The sequence below is a fragment of the Hordeum vulgare genome, chromosome 4H (genome assembly GCF_904849725.1).
Source record: "Hordeum vulgare subsp. vulgare chromosome 4H, MorexV3_pseudomolecules_assembly, whole genome shotgun sequence".
Classification (NCBI taxonomy): domain Eukaryota; kingdom Viridiplantae; phylum Streptophyta; class Magnoliopsida; order Poales; family Poaceae; genus Hordeum; species Hordeum vulgare.
The window spans coordinates 158614779-158627095 of record NC_058521.1 but is presented as its reverse complement, the minus strand read 5'-3'; the positions used below and the strand labels follow the sequence as shown (position 1 = coordinate 158627095).

Sequence of the window (12317 nt, the reverse complement as noted above, 5' to 3'; positions counted from 1 at the left end):
ATCAGAAGCAACAACCAACATAGATGGAAAAAAAGGAGGACCCAAGCTGGATGACCTCGACCTTGACCATGAGGTCCTCTCGATATGTGATTCAGCTAGATATGCGCGCGTGTATTATTCACGGTTTATCTTTGTGTATGTGCGTGCGTGTACTTTCACTGCGAGTTTCATGCTGCTTTGTTGTTCTGATTGCTGATTTTTAATTGAGGCAGGGAGGCCACGGCTGGGACAGAGATAGTTAGGTGTTGATGCCGGCTGCTGCTTCTTCTTCTCCAGATATTGCAACCGCTCTTTGTGTTTCTGCTTCAAGAAATAGAGGGAGATTAGGAGAAGTGTATATCCTCTATTGGTTTGTAGTTGCAAGATTCTAGCTATGCCGTTTTAATTTGCTTGTTCTAGAGAGAATCTGTGGTGTTACATCAAATTTTACAAATCCTTGCACTTTCAGGAATTTTGATAGTGAAGAAAAACATTGGGGACTATGTAATGTGAGTCTCTGAGATGCTATCATCTTCTCCTTCTTTTGTTTAAGTTGGTTGTTTTGTAGTACTGACACGCAAAGTACTTTTCAGAGGTCAAAGAAGGTAAAAAAACTACAGAAGTTAAATATCACCCACAAGTAATCGGAATCGATGCCTTTTTGCGATTCTGAATTTTGATGCCTATTATTGTCTGCAGAGAAGAAGGCTTCCTCGAACGTTAAGAAAGTACAATCGGGTAGCAATGGAAGTGATCCGTTCAAGAACAAGTGAGTTCTCTGAATTATTACAATTGTGTGCATGTGATGAAGAGGTGATGTATATGCTTCTCGCCCCTCGTTGGACTCCAAGTGGAAGGTGGAGATGTAGTCAGCAGAAAATTTCCCTCACACAAAATTTCCGTCGAGGTGATGTATATGCTTATCGAACCAGTAGGACTCCTAGGCCCAACAAGTAGGTGTCTTCCACCCGTGTCAAGAAGACGTGGACCTTTACACACCACAAATAACTTTGCTCCCAAAGAGTACAAAGAGGTTGTCAATCTCTCCGGCCTTGTAGTTTGCAAAGGATCAAAACACAAGCGGGAAGGTAATACTGATTGCAACGGAAAAGTAAATAAAGCGGTAAATGGTGGAGGTGTAAGTAATGATGGTGATATGGACCGGAGTCACATGATGTTCACGAGTGATGTCTCTCTCCCAAAAGACGATAAACAACTATGCTAGGGTAAACAAATCATAGTTGGGAAATTGACAGAATTATGATTGCACCGCAATGCTAATTATGCTCCTTGATAGTTAGAGGTTCAATAGTAATGGGCAATACGCCGAGACAAGTAGACCATTTATTCATCAGCATCTACTTACTAATCATCCACCTTGAGATATCTATCCAGAACATCTCTCCGATATTAAATTGCGAGCCCAACCCAAAGTGCAAACTCAAAGAAACGGACAACTACATTAACGAACTATGCGTAAGGTAAACAATCCTTGCAACCTTGGTCACAAGCAATATTGTTTTCTCCGCAGTGGCAACCAGCACATCCCCTAGTCTCATGATTTTGTCAATCAAGCTAGACATCGAGGGGCCCGAAACCACGATCATGCCTAATGCTCCCTCTTGGAGTTACGATCTACTACTTGGCCAAAGCAATAAAAAGCAATGGAGAACATGCAAGAATCACTAAGGAACATAATATAAAAGGATAATCAAATATATAACTCATAACAATTTGAACATAATCTCATAATCCATCGGATCCCAACAAACCGAGCATAGCAATAGCAAGAGAATTATATAGATGCCTTGATCATGTAGGGCAGCTCACAAGGACTAACCATTGAAGCACAAGATTGGAGTGAAGACATCACATAGCTACTGGTCATGGACTCATGGTCCAAGGGAAACTACTCATGACACATCCGGGAGGCGTCCATGGTGGTGGAGAAGCTCCCGGAGGTCAATCCTCCCACTGGGAGGGTTTCTAGAAGAGGTCTCCTATTGCTCCCGATCTCAGAAGCGCTCCGGCGGCAGTGGAACGATGGAGAAATTTGCGAGTCTAGAAAGTCTGCGAGGGTTTCCTAATGGAACACTAAATATAGGCCAAAGGAGGGCACCGAAGGAGGTGGGGCCCACCCAGGCGACCTCCTGGCGCGGCCTAGGGCCAGGCCGCACCAGCAGGCTGCCTGGGAGGCCTCTGGTCCCCCTCTCGCCCTCCTTCGCTGATCCCGAAGCTTCTGTTTTGCTGATTTTTTATATATTTTCTGGATTTTTTCGGGCTTCGGAAAATTGGGTAAAAGCCCCTGCAAAAAAGACATCAGCACACAGAAACTACCACTGGGTGCACTGAGTTAGTAGGTTAGTCCAAATATGTGTAAAATAATATAAAAGTCTAGCAAAACATATAACAATGTCACCCAAAAGATCATGGAACAAGCAGAAATTATAGATACGTTTGGGACGTATCAACATCCCCAAGCTTAATTTCTACTCGTCCTTGAGAAGATTAATGATAACACAATAATTTCGGTGGTGACATGCAAACACACATATAAGAACTTCAAAGTTAAGCAAGTGAGATATGCTATTGAAGTCAAGACAATAACAAGCAAGAGTCTATATCTAGTATTGAGTTTAGCAACGTAAGAAGATAAAGGTGCAAGAGCTCTCGCCGTCCATGACTTGAATATCTCCAAATGGTGTTTGCGTGCAAGAAGTGGGAGATGGGTTTAGAGATAAAATATATTTTTTAATTGAGAACTCAATCTACTAAACCTCACACTTAGTCTCCTTCAGAATCTTATTTTGACTCATCCCCAGATCACTTGTCATGCACAAGTCAAAATGATCCTCTCCCTTCCGATTTTGAGCACTCATGCAATGGATGAGCGTAAGCAAGATATGTTGGCACTTAGGATGGCAAATAGAATAATGATGGGGAAGGAAGATAAAAAGGTGTAAAAGGCTCACATCAATGAGGACAACAATAGGCGATAGAAAGCCAAATGATAGATATGATGTGAGGAGTACGGATTTCCATATAACGGATGCACATATGAGCTAAGGTAAGCTCTCCAATGGAACTAGTGGGGGTGCATCCAACTTGTTTGCTCGTGAAGACATAGAGCTCATTTGAGGAGGCTCATCATTGGAATATGCAAACCAAGTTCTATAGTGTAAGGATCCCCACATAGTTACGCATGAATGATATTCTCTATGTAGTACCAATATAGCAATGGAGTACGAGTGTGGATCTTTAAAAAAGAATAGTAGTGTTGCCCCATTCTATCTTTTTATTTCTTTTTTATTTTTATTTTTCTCTTTTTTATTTTTTGTGGCCTCTTGGGTTCTTTTTTTTTTATCTCTCATTTGTCCTCTTTGGGTTCTTTTGTTTGTCCTCTTTGGGATCTTTTCCTCACTTAAGGGCAACACTCTATATTTTACATGAATAGAAAGAAAAATCATCACACTTTATAAGAAGTACTCAACATAAAGACAAGTGAAAACTATCATGATGTATGCAAATTTATGCCTCCGCCAGTGTAGTAGGATATGCAATGATACTAGCGCGTCATGTAGCAATAATTAGGGCAAGGCCCAACTAGCATGCAACTCTATGATCAAGAGAAAGCATGTATGACATGAAGATGATGGATGTTACATGGAAATGTATCTGGGAAAGGCTATGGAAATGCCTTAATATGTAGGTATGGTGGCTGTTTTGAGGAAATATATAATAAGGCTTATGTATGACAGAGCGTATCATGTCATGGGTTTGGATGCACTGGTGGAGTTTGCACTAACCCTCAATGTGAGAAAGGGGAATGCATGGTACCGAAGAGGCTAGCAAAATATGGATGGTGGAAGTGCCAACAATCAAATACTCACATTAGTGGGAAGAACTCATACACTTATTATCAGTAACTCTCTATCTAGTTAGAAAATTCACAAAAAGACAAGTACCCCGAGGAGGAATGTTTCGTGGTTTGGTTATCCTTGTGCATCCTCGACTCATGGTAACGTGAGGGTAATCTATATTTCCAACCCCTCCAGAGGTTAGCGATCAATTTACTAGCTAGAGTTCTCAACTAATTTTTAGTTTTTGAAAAACACACAGATTTCCCAAAATACGACACCTATCACTAATAGGCTCAAGCTCTTGCCACCAATATTCCAAACATTACTCAATACCTCAAAACTATTGCAAGTTACTACTATACTTAAATAGCAACCTTAGTTACCTACTTATGCAAGACACGTAACTCAGTGCAATAAGCCAACTCTCTGAACAAGATAAGCATGATAACTCAAGAGAGTTCCAAAATCAACCTAAGTAAAAGCTCTTAAAAAGATAAGCATTAAAGCTAAGAGCTAAGCGCGAGAGTAGCTACGAAAACATGAAGAACACACAAAAAGAATAAGCATGAAAAGCTATATTGTGTTCTAGAGTGTAATGGAGCGTGTCTCTCTCCCAAACAAGGTAGGCTAGGTTCCGACTTGTTATGAACTGCAAGGAAAACTAAAACAAACTAAAGTAAATAGCGGGACGCTCCAAGCATAGCACATATCATATGAAGTGATAAAAATATAGTATGGGATGGACGACCTGATGATTCTTCATAGAGAAGGGGATGCATGGGGGCATTCCCAAGCTTAGACGCTTGAGTCTCCTTTGAATATTTCTTGGGATGCATGGGGGCATCCCCAAGCTTGAGCGTTTGACACTCCTTTATCTTCTCTCATCATCTCTCCCATCGCAATAATTGAAAACTCCCTTCATACAAAACTCATCATAAGCTGATTAGAGTAGTTAGTTCCCTTAATAAAATAATTCAATACCTCCTGGAAATAAAGATTCTCATGGAAAGCTACTTCTTCTCATGAATGCCAAAAGATTCTATTTAAGAGAGGTATCTCTTCCAAGGTCTCCACAGTCTCAACACCCTTAGCAATAGGTATACTTGTTTTGGGTTGAGGAACCTTGGGTACGTTAACGAACCTAGGTCCCTTCCTTGCGGGGGTTTCTACCTTTTTGTCTTGGTGGAGGATAGAGTAGTTCCTAAAGTTTCAAAAATATCCTCGATCTTATCAATCCTAGAAGGATCCACATCATGGGATTTAAGGGTCACCAAAATTTTGTAAATTTTGTTCATGGGGCTATCAAGCCTATTTAAGTTCCCTTGAATCCTACGATCTAATTCATTAATCTTACTCATGCTTGGCATCTCTAGCTCTATTTTCTCAAGTTTACTCATAACATGAGATAAAGTGATATCATCCTTTATGTCAACAATAGGTGGGATTCCGACAAGATTTTCCATAATGTTAAAAGCCTCCCCAACGGGAGCTTCTAAGAAATTCCCTCCTGTTGCTGTGTCTAGAAGAAACATATGTCAAAAAGTAATACCAACATAAAATTTTCTATGCAAAATAGTGGTGGATTGCTTCTTGGTGGCTCTATCTTAAGAATTCTAAATTCTATACCAAGCATGTTTCAGACTTTCTCCAACCCTTTGTTTGAAGGTGAGAATCTCTCCTTCGGGTGCAACACTAGAGGCAAAGGATTTAGGCATACTGACAAGGCAAACTAACTAATTTTTTTGTGGTTTTTGGTATACGACTCTAAAGCACAAACTTGAAAGCAAACTAACAATACTAAAAAGCAAAGGTAAAAGATAGTGTGCAACTCCCCTATCTTGAAGAGTGGAGTCCCCGGCAACGGCGCCAGAACTTCGTTTGATGACGAGGTTATGTATATGCTTCTCGCCCCTTGTTGGACCGCAAGTGCAATGTGGAGATGTAGTCAGCAGAAAATTTCCCTCACACAGAGAATGTAAGGTTTATTGAACAAGTAGGACTCCTAGGCTCAACAAGTAGGTGTCTTCCACCCCTGTGAGGAAGAAGTGGACCTGCACACACAACAAATAACTTTGCTCCCAACGAGTACAGAGAGGTTGTCAATCTCTGTAGCCTTGTAGTTTGCAAAGGATCAAAACACAAGCGGGAAGGTAATAGTGATTGCAACGAAAAAGTAAAGAAAGCGGTAAATGGTGGCGGTGTAAGCAATGATGGTGATATGGACCGGAGTCACATGACGTTCACTAGTGATGTCTCTCTCCCAAGAGACGATAAACAACTATGCTAGGGTAAACAAATCACAGTTGTGCAATTGACATAATTATGATCGCATCGCAATGCTAATTATGCTCCTTGATAGTTAGATGTTCAATAGTAATGGGCAATACGTCGAGACAAGTAGAACGTTTATTCATCAACATCTACTTACTAATCATCCACCTTGAGATATCTATCCAGAACATCTCCCTGGTATTAAGTTGCGAGCCCCACCCAAAGTGTAAACTTAAAGCAACAGACAACTACATTAACGAACTATGCATAAGGTAAACAATCCTTGCAACCTTGGTCACAAGCACCGTTGTTTTCTCCCTGGTGGCAACAAGCACAACCTCTGTCACTCGAGCTAGACATCGAGGGGCCCCAACCCACAATCATGCATAACGCTCCCTCTTGGAGTTACGATCTACTACTTTGCCAAAGCAATAAAAAGCAACGCAAAACATGAAAGAATCACTAAGGAACATAATATAAAGGGATAATCAAATATAGAACTCATAACAATCTGAACATAATCTCATAATCCATCGGATCCCAACAAATCAAGCAAAGCAATAGCAATAGAATTACATAGATGCCTTGATCATGCAGGGCAGCTCACAAGGACTAACCATTGAAGCACAAGATTGAAGAGAATACATCACATAGCTACTGGTCATGGACTCATGGTCCAAGGGAAAGTACTCACGGCACATCCGGGAGGCGTCCATGGTGGTGGAGAAGATCCTGGAGGTCAATCCTCCCTCCGACAAGGTGCCAGGAAGAGGTCTCCTGATGCTCCTGATCTCGGAAGTACTGCGGCGGCAGAACGATGGAGAATTTCACGATTCCAGAAATTTTGTGAGGGTTTCCTCATGGAACACTAAATATAGGCCAAAGGGGGGCACCAGAGGAGGTGGGGCCCACCCAGGCGACCTCCTGGCGTGACCTAGGGCCAGGTCGCGCTAGCAGGCCGCCTGGGAGGCCCCTGGCCACCCTTTGGCCCTCCTTCGCTGATCCCGAAGCTTCTTTTTCGCTGATTTTTTTATATTTTTCTGTATTTTTTCGGTCTTCATAAAATTGGGTAAAAGCCCCTGCAAAAAAGACATCAGCAGACAGAAACTGGCACTGGGTGCACTGAGTTAGTAGGTTAGTCCAAATATGTTTAAAATGATAAAAAAGTGTAACAAAACATATAACAATGTCACCCAAAAGATCATGGAACAAGCAGAAATTGTAGATACGTTTGGGACGTATCAGCATGCATAGCCAACACCATGGCCTTAAGAATTTGTCATTTCTTTCCTTCTCCTTTTCTTAGGAACTTGGCGGAAGCTCTACGGATGCAAATGGAGGTTCAGAAGCAGCTCCATGAGCAACTAGAGGTGTGTGCCAGAAACTCTGAAATGCAGTTCACTCCAGTCACGTGTGTCATAATTCACACATACTATGTGTGAAAAGTTGGTCTTAGAAAATTGTCTGGAGATTGCCGAGTTTTTGAGAGCATGCCGGGGAGTGAGATAGCTATTGCAGATGCTTACTTGTTTTCGATCATTAGATCATGATTTGGCAAGTGATTATTTTGAAAAAAAATTTCTTGGTCTGACATGTACAATTACTTCGCACAATAGTCTTGTTTTTCCGAATAGGCCTATTGGAGTATTTCATATGTGTGCTAACCGCATGAGGTTGCAAGTTCTTGTAATTACATAAGGAAAATATTGAGACCTCTCCGTGAAGCCTTCTTTACAAAATGATCATATGGGACTAAACAAAAAGTCAAGATAAGTGAGATATTTTGTTATTTTAGTTGGGTTCATGTAGATTTTAAATATATATTTGTTTAAAGGTATGTCAGACATTTTTGCACGCAAGTATAATTATTTGTGCATTGCGTATCTGATGCCACCAATGGATCATTTAGACTGGATGTTTTATTTTTGAAATGTAGTTTTCAGTTGTTTAGTCTTTTCTTAGAAGACATAAAAGGGGCACCAAGTCTATGTAACATATGGATCATAGTAACTTTTTTCACGAAGAGAAGGAAATTCATGGTTTATCAGTTTGTATTCTTTGTGATTTATCAATCTAATGAAATACTTTATGCAATTATACACAAATGTGAATTTGTTGTTCTTGTAACATGTTCCTTTTTGATTATTATTAGCTAAAACATAACTTTGAAATGTTTTTTAGACTTTCCATCTGTTATTAGTCATGCATTGCATGTGCACGGTTACTTGGAGGGTTGATTAGATTTTATAAAACATATTTAGCTTACTTCCAGGAAGACTCCAACCAAATGTCTAAGGTTGTGGCATTATGAGAGTAAATAAGGAACTACCGCTTAGCACCGCCGTTCAAAAACACACTAAGAATAATCTATATCTTCATTTATTGCCTCCTCCCCAACAACGCATACTTTATTTCTACATGTTCAGAACATTGCGACTCATCGACATCTGCAGCATCTAAGGTCCTTTTCGTCACATATTCATATTTTTTGAGTTTGTGTTGGCTTTGTTTGCAACATTTTAGAATTAAGATACTCAATATTGCATGAATATTGCATGACGACTAGCTAATCAAGTGGCACGACAAATTACTGTGCAATAGCTTTTGAACTTTCTAAACATATTTTCAATGATCCACTAATATACGAAATTTAGGTAATCCCGCTAAGAATAATTCATAGCTTCTTTTTTGCCTCCTCCCTAGCAATGCATACTTTATCTCTACGGGTTCAGAACATTTCCACTTATCGTCATCTTCAACATCTAAGGTCCTTTTCATCACATATTCATATTTACTTTAGTTTTTGCTTACTTTGTTTGCAACATTTAAGAATTGAACCTCTCAGTATTGCTTGAATATTGCATGATGACTCACTCATCAAGTGGCACAAAAATTACTACAATATAGCTTCTAAACATAATGAACATGTTTTCAATGATCCACTAATATCCGAAATTTAGGCAATCTCACTAAGAATAATGCATATCTTCTATTTTTTTGCCTCCTCCCTAACAACGCATACTTGATTTTCACAGGTTCACAACCTTTCCACTCATCGGCATCTGCAGCATCTAAGTTCCTTTTCGTCACATATTCATAATTACTTGAGTTTGTTCTTACCTTGTTTGCAACATTTACTTGAGTTAGGTAGAGAGAACGTAGTTGCATAGTTTCCAATATGTCTAAACTCTTAATTTATAATATTAACGATCATTATAATTCAATCTATGTGGACAAACGTGATAGCTTATTTGACTTCTCTCTGTCAGTTTAAATAATATGCTTGTTGTCATGACCATAAATTGTTGTCCATGTATGCACTCCATGATAATATGATTGATAACATGTTAACTTTCAACTTTATGTACCCTTATTATTTACCCTTGGAATATAATTTAATATGTTTAGATGCATCATATATGTTATTGTTTTTTCTTTTTCTTCTTCTAACTTTCTTAATTTCTGCCATTTTTGCAGATTTGATTCATTTCATGGAAGCTGGAATTGATGGACAATTAGTGTTTAGTTTTTTTCATTTGTATTGGCGAACAATGTAAAATTTATGTATGTATATATGGATGAACTATGTGAAACTTTGTATTGTGCTAGCTTGTTAAATATTTCATGATGATCTTGGATATATATATGTTGTGAAATATATGTGTTGAAGATATCTGAAACTGTGTGTGTGTGTATGTGCTATGAAAATGCAAGGAAATAAAAGAAAACAGATAAGAAGGAGCAATACAAACTCTTTGCCATCTGCCACAAATGGCAAAGCCCTTTGCCATAAGCCAGCAGACGACAAAGGGTCGCCGCATGGAAGACGGCAAAGGGTCACCCCATGGTAGACGGCAAAGGGTCGCCGCCATTTGCCATCATCCAGCACATGACAAAGGGTCGCCCCATGGCAGATGACAAAGGGTTTCCGCCCTTTGCCATCACACAGCAGAGCGCAAAGGGTCACCCGTGACAGACGACAAAGGTTCGCCGCCCTTTGCCATTAGCTAGCAGACGGGAAAGAGTCGCCCCATGGCAGATGACAAAGACCCCCGTGCGGCAGATGACAAAGGCTCCGTTAGCTAACTAATGGAGTCGCCCCTATCGGCTATCGTCTACCCTCTTTGTTGTCTGCCAGCTGATGACAAAGACCTTTGTCGTCCGTTGTTTGGAGGCACACATCAAAGAAGGTCCTTTACCGGCGCAAGAACCCGTAAAAGTTTTGCCGACTGCCGGCAGACGGCAAAGGCCTTTGTCGTCCATAGAGTATCCCTTTGCCGTATGCCATGGCTGATGGCAAAGAAGCGGAATCCTGTAGTGTGACGCCTCTTACAAAATAGTGGACCCATCATTAAATAAAGTCATGACCTCTCCGAATCCACTTTTATCATAATGAAAAGATTCAACAGCGTCCAAAATAGTGGGATCATTAATATCTACAGTTGACACTCTTCCAAACCCACTTTTATCAATATAATCATCATAAATAGGAGGCATCCTTTCATCATAATAAATTTGCTCATCAAAACGGGGGACTAAAAATATCATCTTCATCAAACATACCATCCCCAAACTTGTAGCTTTGCATATCATTAGCATCATGGATATTCAAAGAATTCATACTAACAACATTGCAATCATGCTCATCATTCAAGTATTTTATGCCAATTATTGAATTCGTCTTCTATCAATTGAGCAGAATTTTCCTTCCCATCATTTTCAAGAAAGACATGATAAATATGAACAATATGAGACCACCTCAATTCCTTTTTTTGTATTTTTCTTTTTATAAACCGAACTAGTGATAAAACAAGAAACTAAAAGATTCAGTTCCAATATCTAAAGATATACCTTCAAGCACTAACCTCCCCGACAACGGCGCCAGAAAAGAGCTTGATGTTTACTACACAACTTGTTCTTGTAGTCTCGTGTTGGGCCTCCAAGCGCAGAGTTTTGTAGGATAGTAGCAAATTTCCCTCACGTGGATGAGCTAAGGTTTATCAATCCGTGGGAGGTGTAGGATGAAGATGGTTTCTCTCAAACAACCCTGCAACCAAATAACAAAAAGTCTCTTGTTTCCCTGACACACCAAATAGAATGGTAATTTGTATAGGTGCACTAGTTCGGCAAAGAGATGGCGATACAATTGTAATATGGATGGTAGAAATATATTTTTATAATCTCAATAAATAAAAAGAGAAAGTAAGAAATTCATAAAACATAGCACAAACTGTATTGTAATGCTTGAAAATGAGGCCCAGGGTCCGTACTTTCGCTAGTCGAATCTCTCAACAATGCTAATATAATTGGATCACATAACAATCCCTCAACGTGTGATAAAGAATCACTACAAAGTTCCTACCTAGCAGAGAACATAGGAAGAAATTGTTTGTTGGGTACGAAACCACCTCAAAGTTGTTCTTTCCAATCAAACTTTCCAAGAGTTCGTACTAAGATAACAACTTATCATTTTTGATCGATCTATCCAAGAGTTCATACTAAAATGACACCATTGATACATATAAATCAACCCTAATGTCACCTAGATTCTCCAATGTAACCTCAGGTATCCGTGGGCTAATTATACGACATGCATCAAATAATTTTAGATTCTTCATATTCAATCCAACACAAAGAACTTCAAAGAGCACACCACGATTTCCATTGAAGAACATAGTATGAAAATATGCATCAACCCCTATGCACAAATTACCCCAACATCACCTCGGGAAACCGTGAGTTGAGTGCCAAAATGTATATCAAGTGAATCAATTGAATACCCCAATATCACTAGGGGTATCCGCATGTAAGACATACATCATGTGCTCTCAAGCCTGAATATTCAATCCAACATAACGAGATCATAAAGTGAAAGACTCAATTCATCACAACAATAGCATGGGACAAACACCATATGTTCCAACTATGTTAACAAGGCCCGTGATATATCAAGATCATGACATCTCAAGAACATGAGAGAGAGAGAAAGATTAAACACATAGCTACTGGTACAAACCCTGAGCCCCAAGGGTGGACTACTCCCTTCTCGTCATGGCCTCCACCGGGATGATGAAGATAGCCACCGAAGATGATCTCCCCCTTCGACAGGATGCCAAAACGGGCTTCCGATTGGTTTTTCGTGGCTACAGAGCCTTCTAGCGGTAGAACTTCTCATCTAGGGTTATTTCTTGAGGTTTCTATATTTAT

The 12317-nt window shown here is 39.8% G+C and overlaps 1 non-coding gene across 1 annotated transcript; it reads left to right on the top strand.

The window, feature by feature from the left end:
• The first annotated feature begins 399 nt into the window (after positions 1-399).
• On the top strand, positions 400-497 carry LOC123451642. The gene has a single exon (XR_006632470.1). It is a non-coding gene; the product is annotated as a small nucleolar RNA snoR26 (small nucleolar RNA).
• The last annotated feature ends 11820 nt before the right edge of the window (positions 498-12317 follow it).